The sequence below is a fragment of the Cryptomeria japonica genome, chromosome 1, assembly GCF_030272615.1.
Source record: "Cryptomeria japonica chromosome 1, Sugi_1.0, whole genome shotgun sequence".
Lineage (NCBI taxonomy): Eukaryota > Viridiplantae > Streptophyta > Pinopsida > Cupressales > Cupressaceae > Cryptomeria > Cryptomeria japonica.
The window spans coordinates 304,242,555-304,252,818 of NC_081405.1; the positions used below are offsets into that span (position 1 = coordinate 304,242,555).

The window sequence follows — 10,264 nt, forward strand, 5'->3', positions numbered from 1 at the left end:
GGTCATTCATTTGCAGGTGTCTTCTTGCATTAGAGTAATACCATTTCATAATTCAAACTTAGGCTGACATTGTCATACATTTGCATTTGCATCCTTGTCCTCATAACATTAGGTCACATTTGCATACCCTAGGTCTCTTCATCAAGCTTAGGTCATTATCATATCATATTAGGGTCATTTGCATAGTAATTGTCCCTTTGCATATAGTGTCAAAACTAGGTTTTGTCATACTTGAGTAATCCAAATCTTTGAATAAACCCTAAGTCATTGTTAAGAAGTCTAGACCTTATCAAACCTTTGTCTTTTTGTCATTATTGTCATTTGGTCAAACCTAGCTTAGTATCCAAGCATATAGGGGAGACATTGTCATTTTGTCCTTTTGTCACTTGGTCCTTTTGTCTTTTGAGGTCTAGACATCATTTCAATTTCCTAAGGGTCTCATTTTTAGATTTGCATTCCAAAAAAAGTTTGTCAAAATCTTGAAAAACAACAAAAACATTAAGTTGCATTGTCATCCTTTTAGTTTGCATTTGTCAATCCCATTAGTTGCATTGCATAGTGACATGTTTGTTGAAATGAGGTCTCAACCTTCTTACGAACCCATGTCATCACAATTGAGCAATCAATCATGTCAATCCAATCTCTACATGTCTCAGAACTTGAATCAAACTTTTTATGATGAAACAAGTCTCCAAATACAAAAATTAGAGGAGAAACTAGCTCAAGAAAATGAGATATTGGAACAAAGAGTGAAAAACATTCAGAAGAATAGATCACAAATGTCCAAAATGTTTCGAAAATTTCCAGGTCAAAATCCAAAGATTGAGCCAATTGATGTAAGATCTCTTCTTGAACGATCAGACATACCAGCTCTCCTCTCACAAATAGAGATGATGAAACAATTTCAAGAAAAGAGACAACATCAATTTCAACATTATATGCCTCCACAACAAGAACAAGAAGGTGTTTACTATCAATCAGATTTTCAACCATCACAACCAATTGTTCAACAGTTCCAACATTTCCAACAGACACAACCAATGGTCCAACATATACAACAGACACAACCAATGGTCCAGCATATACAACCAACACAATCAATGGTCCAATTTCAACAATATGTCCAACCAACTATACAATGTCAACAAATAGTTCAACCAATGGTGGAATATCAACAAGTTCAATCAACATATCAATGTCAACAACCACAATCACAAATTCACAAACAAAACTTGCAGCACACACCAAGCCAAATTTTGAACATGTCAAACCAATTTGAGCAACATCTAGTTCAAAATCAAAACATGACATCAAACCAAGACCAAATTCTTGCCAAACAAGTTCAAATTCCAGATACAACCATGTCAAAACCTCGAAAGAAAGGTGGCTTTATTGCAAGGCTCTTAAGGAACCTACCAAGTGAGTTCTTTGAAGAAGATCAAGATAATACACTTATGTCTAGCAATGCCTCATCCCCTCACAAACAAATGGACTCTCCAGTGGCATCTATCCCTACACCTCTAGAAGTTTCACAAGAACCTTCTATATTGTCCTCATCAAACAATACACCCAAGGATGCAATTATCCAAGGGCTATCCATAATTGATTGCCAAGATAATCCAATTCAGGATGCACATCCTTGGCATGTTTCAGAAATACAAGACCCAAATGCCACCATGCACTTTATTGCCATTATCTATTTTAGAGGACCCCATTCGAAGTCCCTCTTCCTCATGTTCAAGCATTGATTCCTTGCCAGAATCCATCACAAATGTTCAAAGTGCATTTCCTTCATGCCAAAACATTGATTCATTGTCAGAATCCTCCATGCATATCCAAAGTCCAACCCATTTCAAGAGGATAATTTAGAGCATGAAGAAACGTGTCTTAAAGAAAATCAAGATCAAGATCCTGAAACCTTATCATCCCATCCAATTGTTGACCAGGATCCCATTTCCTCAGACACTCACGATGATTCCCCTATTCTTGTCCATCCTATCCAAAGTCCTATTGACACTCCATTCCCCGAGCAAGATCAAGATATCCCAGTCCATCCAATCCCAAACGACCCCCTTCCATTTCATGAAAAAAATGTCCTTTCAAATCCCATTGGCATTCCACTTCCTAAGAAAGATCAAGATATCTTTTCCATCCTTTCCGATGATCCCATTAAAAGTCAAGAGCAAAGCACCTTTAAAGAGGATTCTAATGATCTTCCTCCTTGTCAAGATCAAATTATTCCTTTAAATCCCCCACAAGATCCTTTTGTTCCTCCATCTCCTTGTCTTAATCCTCCATATACACTCCGAGATTGCATTTCTTTTGATGATCTCATTATTTCTCCCATTCCATCTCTTGAAGAGCCTGTCATTGAACCATGTCCACTACACAATCCTAGTCCTTCTCATGATCCTAATTCCCCTCATGATTCTAACATGTCAGTGCAAGATGTTCATGAACCCTCGACATGCATAATGGGTTCTTCCACTTTGGTACAATCCAATCCACTTCAAGATCTCATTATTTCTCTCATATCATATCCACCTCATAATGGACTCGCGTCTTCTTCCCAAAGAAAAGAGTATCCTACAAGTCAAGATATTCATAAAGGCAAAGGGGTAGACATCCATAAGGAAGAATCCCTTCATGTTAAAGAAAATATTAAGGGTCATGTCTACACAACTCATTCTCAAGACGTTGGTATCCTCCCTTCAAAATCCAAACATATCCATTCCCCATCATACTTTCCATCCATCTTAGGTCCTTATATTCCTTCGTCCTTTATGCAAGGTCAGCAAAGGCACACATCCTTGAGTAAATTTCATCAATCCAAATGAACTCCATTTCATTCATATCCATCCATGCATTCCTTTCCCCCTCCAAGCAATTTGGATGCCAAGTATAAAAGTCATAAGTCTAGCAATCCACATGTATTCAAGGATCAACATGTCCAATCTAATCGACATGTCAAAACAAAGAACAATATGATCTATAAAGAAAAAGAAATATCCAAAAGGCCACAAAGGCCCACTGAGCAAAATCAAAAACAAAAGTCAAAATATATATGGGTTCCTAAATCCCTTGTGCAAGCAATGCACTCCAAGGAACCACAAAAGCATGAAAAATCAGAAACCATATGGATCCCTAAGCAGCTTCTTGAAGCACAAAAAGAAAAATCCAACTTGGCATCCAAAATTGCTATTCCTCCATCTAAACCTCTCAAATCTATTCCTCCATCACCTTCTTCATCCATTTTGGGTCCTTATGTCCCAAAATCACTATCTTTTCCTCCATCCAAATCTCACAATCTGAAACCCACTCTTCCTCCGCCAGTCCATCACCCGTCAAGGTGTGTGCCAATGTTGATCTTGCCTTCATTTCCATCCACTCAAGCCCAATTCTTCCAATACCCTATCCATTATCCAATGCATATTTTCCATCCTTCGATCCCTTTGATCCCATCCTTTGCATAAATCTTTGCCTTAGTTTCATCTCATTTTCCATGTCCTTATCCTACCAACGTCTTTGAGCATACTTTTAAGGTCATGATCCATTTTTTTCAAAGCTACTATCCAAACAAAAAGACGCTTGAGTCCTTCTTCCATCCCCTATCATGTGTCCATCTTCTATTGAAAAAGTCAAAATACAAAAAAAAAAGTGAAAAAAAAAAAGACAAAAGAAAAAAGTAAAGCAAAAATAATTTGTCCACTGGTGAAAACTTGGCAAACAGGCATCTTGGGCAAGTACCATGATGAAAACCTGGCAAACAGGCGTCGTGCGTAATTTATTAACTTCTTGCACACCACACTTGGGGGTAGGTTTCCTCCTTCATATCCTATTGCCCTTCATTATCCTATCGAACCCCTGTCATTACCCTTCATAGCCTATTGTCCCTCATGTCCAGTTTCCCTTTCCACCTTTGATCTTGACAAGGCTAAGGATCTTCATGAGCATCATGCATCTTATTTGCAGCTTTTAGTCCATCATAGCTTTTGGTCATTTATCTATTTGCTTATTACAACCTTTCATCCATATTCCCTGGCTTATTGCAACTTTCTGCCACTATCCTTAGCCAATCCCAACCTTCAGTCCATGTCCCTTATCCCTTCTTGGTCTTTCTTATCCTATCCATATCTTATCACTATCCATACACTCTTTTTCATTCCTTGATCTTGATCTGACATAAGGACGAAAAATTTAAACATGGTTTCAAAAAACCTCTTGACATGTCCCTCATGCCATGTCACGACTTTACATTATCATATCCAATCTCTTGTCCCATCACGCCATAGCCCTTGAAAATTGCATCCGCATTGTCTCCATGATAAAAGGCCTTTGTCTTCCCTCTATCCACCAACATTTCAGAAAGCCTATTTATTCACTTGTCATATTCCTTGCCTTGCTAGACACTGGGGGCAAAATCATAAAAAAATTGAAAAATGTCCTGAAATAATTTAAAAAAATTGAAAAAATGTCCTGAAATAATTCAAAAAAAATTGAAAAATGTCCTAAAATAATTCAAAAAAAAATTGAAAAATGTCCTAAATAAATCATAAAAATTGAAAAATGTCCTGAAATAAATCTCCAAAAAATTGAAAAATGTCCTGAAATAAATCTCCAAAAAAATTGAAAATATCCTGAAAAATCTCCAAAAAAATCAAATAAAGTCTTGAAAAAAATGATGAACACAAAAAAATTGTAAAATCTCGAAACACAAAACAAAAAAATAAATGATCCCTTTGTGCATAGACAGATCACTGAGCATCCCTCCAATGACTCGTAGTCACACACTGCGTTTTACTGAAATCATGCATAAACAGATGAACTTTTTTTTTTCAAACCAGATATTCCAACTAATCAAAATTGTCATATCAATCAACCTCAATATCATTTGTCCTTGTCTCTACTATCATGGGTCTTATACAGGGTGTGGTATACTCGAAACCAGACTGTGTCCTGTCTTAGACGGGGTACCACATGTCCTGAAACCAGACAGCATGATCGTCCTATCAGCACTTTCAACTTTTGACAATGAAGATCAAGATGTTTGTTTGATTTGTTGGAATTTGTGCATCTTATCTTTTTAATTGATTTATCTTTGGCTTCGGTCATGTTCCTATGTTGCTCGATGATGTCACTGCGTGATTTAGAGTGACCGGGATGGTTCATGGTCCTTTTCTTTTTTGTTGTGATTATTGTTTGTCTGCAATGTGTCTGTCTTTTGCAAAAAGGGTTGCATTTCAGCTCTGGTCTTCAATGCCATGATGCTACGCATCCATTTTGCTACATTAAAATAAAGGTTCTCACCTACAAAGTGCATTACTGAAAGCAAGTTTTTCTTCGTCTCTAACTGTCCTCTGTCTCATTTTCTTCTTACTAACATTTATTCCATCAATTCGGATAGTCAGTTCGGTCTAGTACTCCGATTTCCCTAAACACATATGCTGCATCCTGCATTCATTGGTTAGTACATTTGCACTATATCAAGCATCATATCAAGCATTTTATCCATTTCATATTATAAATGCATCAAAAACACATAAAAAATATATCCATACATGTTCCACAATAATACATCAACAGTGCATACGTCATCCATACATGGAAAATAACATATGTCATAACACATTGCATCCCATCATATTGATGCATATCATATCACATATCACAATAATATCGGAGTACAAAATTGGACTGTCTGTCCTAAGTATGGCCCGCAGGCTGACTACATAATGTCAAACTACATTTGTCTGTCATAAGGAGCACGTGCCTCTATCACTGGGTGCTTCCTCTGTCCTCCTCATCCCTGCCATGTCTCACGGTTGATGTCCCTCCTGGTCCTGGTTGTGGTGGTCTCAAAGGTCCACTCACCCCCATGCTACTCAATGACCTCCGAGAGCGTGCCCTGCTCTTTGTCCTCGATCGTGCCCGATATGAAGCTGCTTTCTGCTCTGGTGGAACTGCACTCTCATATAATGTCCTCCAATGGCGTGTCTCCTCTTTGGTCTCTACCAACATCTGTGCCATCTCCCGTGCACTAGCATCCCTAATAGACCCAATATACTCAGTGACTCTCTGTTCTTCTCGCTGTGCCTGCACTATCGCTGTATCTCGAGCCGCTGTGAGTCTGGCTATCTCCGTTTTGAACTGATCATTCTGTCTCTCTAATGTCGCAATATGATCATGCTGACTCGCTATGGTAGCCCTGCACATCTCCATCTCCTCTATGCTAGCTGTCTCTGGCTCTATGGGTATATCCTGCAATGCCTCCTGCTCGCCTGAATCTGGCTCATCCTCGTCATCCCCATCCTCATCTCCGTCCTCGTCATCCCCCTCATCCTCATCCCCGTCCTCATCCTCCTCATCCTCCTCTCCTGCGAGTGGGAAGTCCTCATGTCTCCTCGGTACTGGAATGTCTGGATCTGTCAATGGCACTGGCTGCCGTCGTGTAAACCATCTCTCATACTCCTCTGTCATCCCGGTGTCCTCCACATCTGATCTCCAATCCCACTGTCTCTGTTGTAGTTGTGAGAAGTTAGCATATGCTATGTGTGGCTGAATCATACTCCCCCACTGACTCATCTCTCTGTGAGATCGGGCAAAGTGTGCAGTCCTCCTAGGTACATCCTGCCTCTCTCCAAACTGTCGTCTAACTCTCTCCGACAGGTACATCTCAATCACTCTTTGGCGATTCACTGGTCGCCCGATCAGGTACCTCTCCTGTCTGCAATACAGTAGCTCATCACTATCATCTGACCATCCAGGGCAATCACGATATGGCCTCCATGTGAACTCTCTCAGTCTGTCTAGCTTGTGTCGCCAATACAATATGTATCCAAAAGGACCTTGTCTTAGTGCTCCCCCATAGCAATACACATATGGTCGATGTGGTACTACCTGTCTCTTTGTAATCGATCGACATATGGCTATGTGCTCAAATGCCCATACGGGTTTGCTCCTATGGGTTGTATTTCCTCAGTTCATGTCTAAATCAGGGTGTTTTTCATCTATTCTGACCTATCCTACCCTTATCCCCCCTTTTCAGATCATTTGCATGTTGTTTTTGACCTAAATTGAGTTCCCAGGGCATAACTGCGCTTGTGTTGTGTATCCTATGCCTATGTCACATATCCTGCGCCTATGTCCCCCTACACAAGCGCAGAAGACATTACACAAGCATAGGATTCGCCCTACACAAGCGCAGAAGTCAGTTTCTGCCTTTTCTGTGGGCCCCACAATGTCTCGCAAGCAAGTCAAATTCATGAAATTGAAGATATGGGTTTTTGAGATACATACCGCTGCTCTTGCGTCGTCCGGTCGTCTGTATGTGTGCACATGTTCTCCAAGGTGATCTACCATTGGAATGTTCACCATCTCTCTGCAAGTGTCCTTTTCCAGAGCAACAAATCCTCTTCTTGAGCTAGTGCAAATGAGCAAATTTCACTTTCTTTGCCTCATTTATAGATCTTTGTCAGTGCATAGATGGACATGCACTCTCTCCATCTCATGTTGGTCGTAGTCTTTTGCGTCTTCTATTGCTTGTCCTTCGTGCATCCGGTCTCTGATTGTCAGTTTGTTTGTTCCTATCATGTTCTATCATTCTTATCGATCAATTGGCCTCTTTTCTAGATGTTTTTGGCCAATTCCTCGAGGGGGCATGCATATGTCATTATTATTGTCTAGGGCATTTTCATTATTGTTCTTTGAAACAACGCTTAAAATCGCATTGTCTCAAAGAGGGGCAAAATGTAGACACCTAAAAATGGTCAACGCTTGCGGAGTCGTATTTTAACATTGGCGCATTGCCTTATTTTAGGGTTTTTGCATCGCATTAACATTTCTCCTATGTCACGCACTTGGTCTTTATCATTTGCGAGCATCGAGTCCTTCTTCTTCATTCTTCATTTATCTCGCTCTCGAATTTGGTCTTGTCGATAGCAATCTTCAGTCATGATTTTGGTCAATCTTATCTTGTTGCATCAATTTGCGTGCTAATTTGTCATCATTTTGGACATCGTCAATCCTAATTAGGGTTTTGTCCTCCTATCGATCTTGTCATTTTGTGATCGATTTGTCATCGATCGTTATCATTTTCAATCTTGTCGTTTTGCGTTATCATTTTCAATTTTGTCATTTTTGCGATCGATTTGTCATCGATCGTCGTCCTTCTCAATCGTGTCAATTTGGATCAATTTGTCATTGTTCCTCGTCAATTGGCGCATTTAACAATCAAATCATTTATCACATTGGTCCTTTGTTAATCAAAGTCATGATCGAGTCAATTATCTTTCATCAAGACCTAATTGTCATCCTTGCATTGCTAATTCATCTTCTAGGGTTTCATGATTTAATCATTTAACCTTGTTTGTCATTTCTCCCTTTAGGATTAATAAATTATTTATTTATTCTAAGTCTTTTCATCGCAATTAAATGTTCATTTAATTGGCTAATTATTCCTCTTTTTGTGAATTAATTAATAAATGACAAATTAATAATTAATTCACCTAATTTATCTTAATTCCTAATTTTCCTCTTTTTCTAATTTTCTAATTTTCTAATTTTCTAATTCCTAATTTCAATTCTCTCCTATTTTTCTCCTAATTTCATGGGAATGACATTTCAATTTGTCATAATTGACAATCAATCAATTTTGACATAGAAATTTGTCATAATTTTGTCATGAATTATCAATCAATCAATTTTGCATAGAAAGTGCATAATTTGTTATAATTGACATTTTTGATTTACAATTTCCTTTTGAATTGAATCATGCTAATTTGATCATTTCTCCAATTTGTCTATAAATTGGATGAATTTCTTCAATCTCGCCTAATAATCACTTGTTTGAATTACTTTGTCGAATCAATCACGCTTTGAGTACTCTTGCGCTAATTGTCAATCTTGCTTTCACATTAGGTTATGCACTTGAAGGTGAGATCCACAAACAAAAGTTATTTGAAGAAGAAAGAAGGACAATGGAGCCACATGATGGAGATATTCAGATCTGCATTTGGTTTGCTTAGTTTTTAATCTTGAATGTTTTGCTTTCATGTCTCTATTGGATGTAATTAGGATTGATCATTGCATTTGAGCTTTTGTGATTGAGCTATGACTAACATTGAATTGCTTTGATGATTTCCGATTTCCTAGCTACAATATATATTATTTATCATTGATTTGAGTAGATATCTTTTGATGATTGAAATGATTTGAAAGTGGAATTTGAACTAAGACATGTACACTAATGAACAACCATAAGATTATGTTAAATTAATCTAATACTACCTTAAATTTAAAGTACTGAGTGAGAAGAATAGGACTAGTTAAAAATTTTGACTAAAAAAAGGTGTGAAAAAAACCAGTGCAACCAGAAGATTATGTTAAATTAATTAATGCCACCTTAAATTTATAGTAGTAAGTGAGAAGGATAAGACTAGTTAAAGATTTTAACTTAAAACAGTTACGCACTGGGCATAAGAAAGCTGTACTGGGTAGTTACGTTAGACGCGCCAGGTAGGGGTCGAACCTACGACCTTCTGCTTAGGAAACAGACGCTCTATCCACTGAGCTACAGGCGCTGATGGCTGGTCGTAGTTTAATACGATTTTATATTATAATAAAATAAACAGTAAAATATTCTATAGTTTAGTGGTGAGAATTTCACGTCGTGGCTGTTGAGATCTGGGATCGAATTCCAGCAGCCACACTGTTATATGGTGATGTCGGTTTAGAAGATTCAAATGTTAAAAATATTAATTGTTAAAAAAATATATATAAAAAGAAAATAAAATTGGGAAGCAATAATAAATTAGTGATATATATAAAATCTTCAACATAATTATGTTAACAATTAATATATATTTATAATAAAACTATATATATTATTTTTTTTGACCGATAAAACAGTCAAGGACCCTTTGTCCAAGGCTTCCTTATAAACGACAACATATCTTCACTAATCCATTCTATATTATTGTTATAAAACTCCACAAGCATTCCATCTGCACCCATGTATTTGTCATTATTAAGCACATTAATGGCCGCCTTCACTTCCTCCAGGGTGATGTCTTTGTATAGACTATGAATGTCTTGAGGAGTGAATTTATTAGGTATGAACATCCTATAGAAGCTTCTTTCTTCTTGACTCTTAGGGTAAATAGGCTCTTATATAACCCATTTTAAGCACAACTTTGTCTTTAGCCCACACTTTATCAAAATTTTCCTTGTTTTCTTTGTGTTTTAGGAATTTAAAGAAAATTTTTGA

At 37.7% G+C, this 10,264-nt stretch overlaps 1 non-coding gene across 1 annotated transcript; it reads right to left on the reverse strand.

The window, feature by feature from the left end:
- Nucleotides 1-9,505: 9,505 nt before the first annotated feature.
- On the reverse strand, nt 9,506-9,578 carry TRNAR-CCU (transfer RNA arginine (anticodon CCU)). The gene has a single exon. It is a non-coding gene; the product is annotated as a tRNA-Arg (tRNA).
- Between the last annotated feature and the right edge of the window lie 686 nt (nt 9,579-10,264).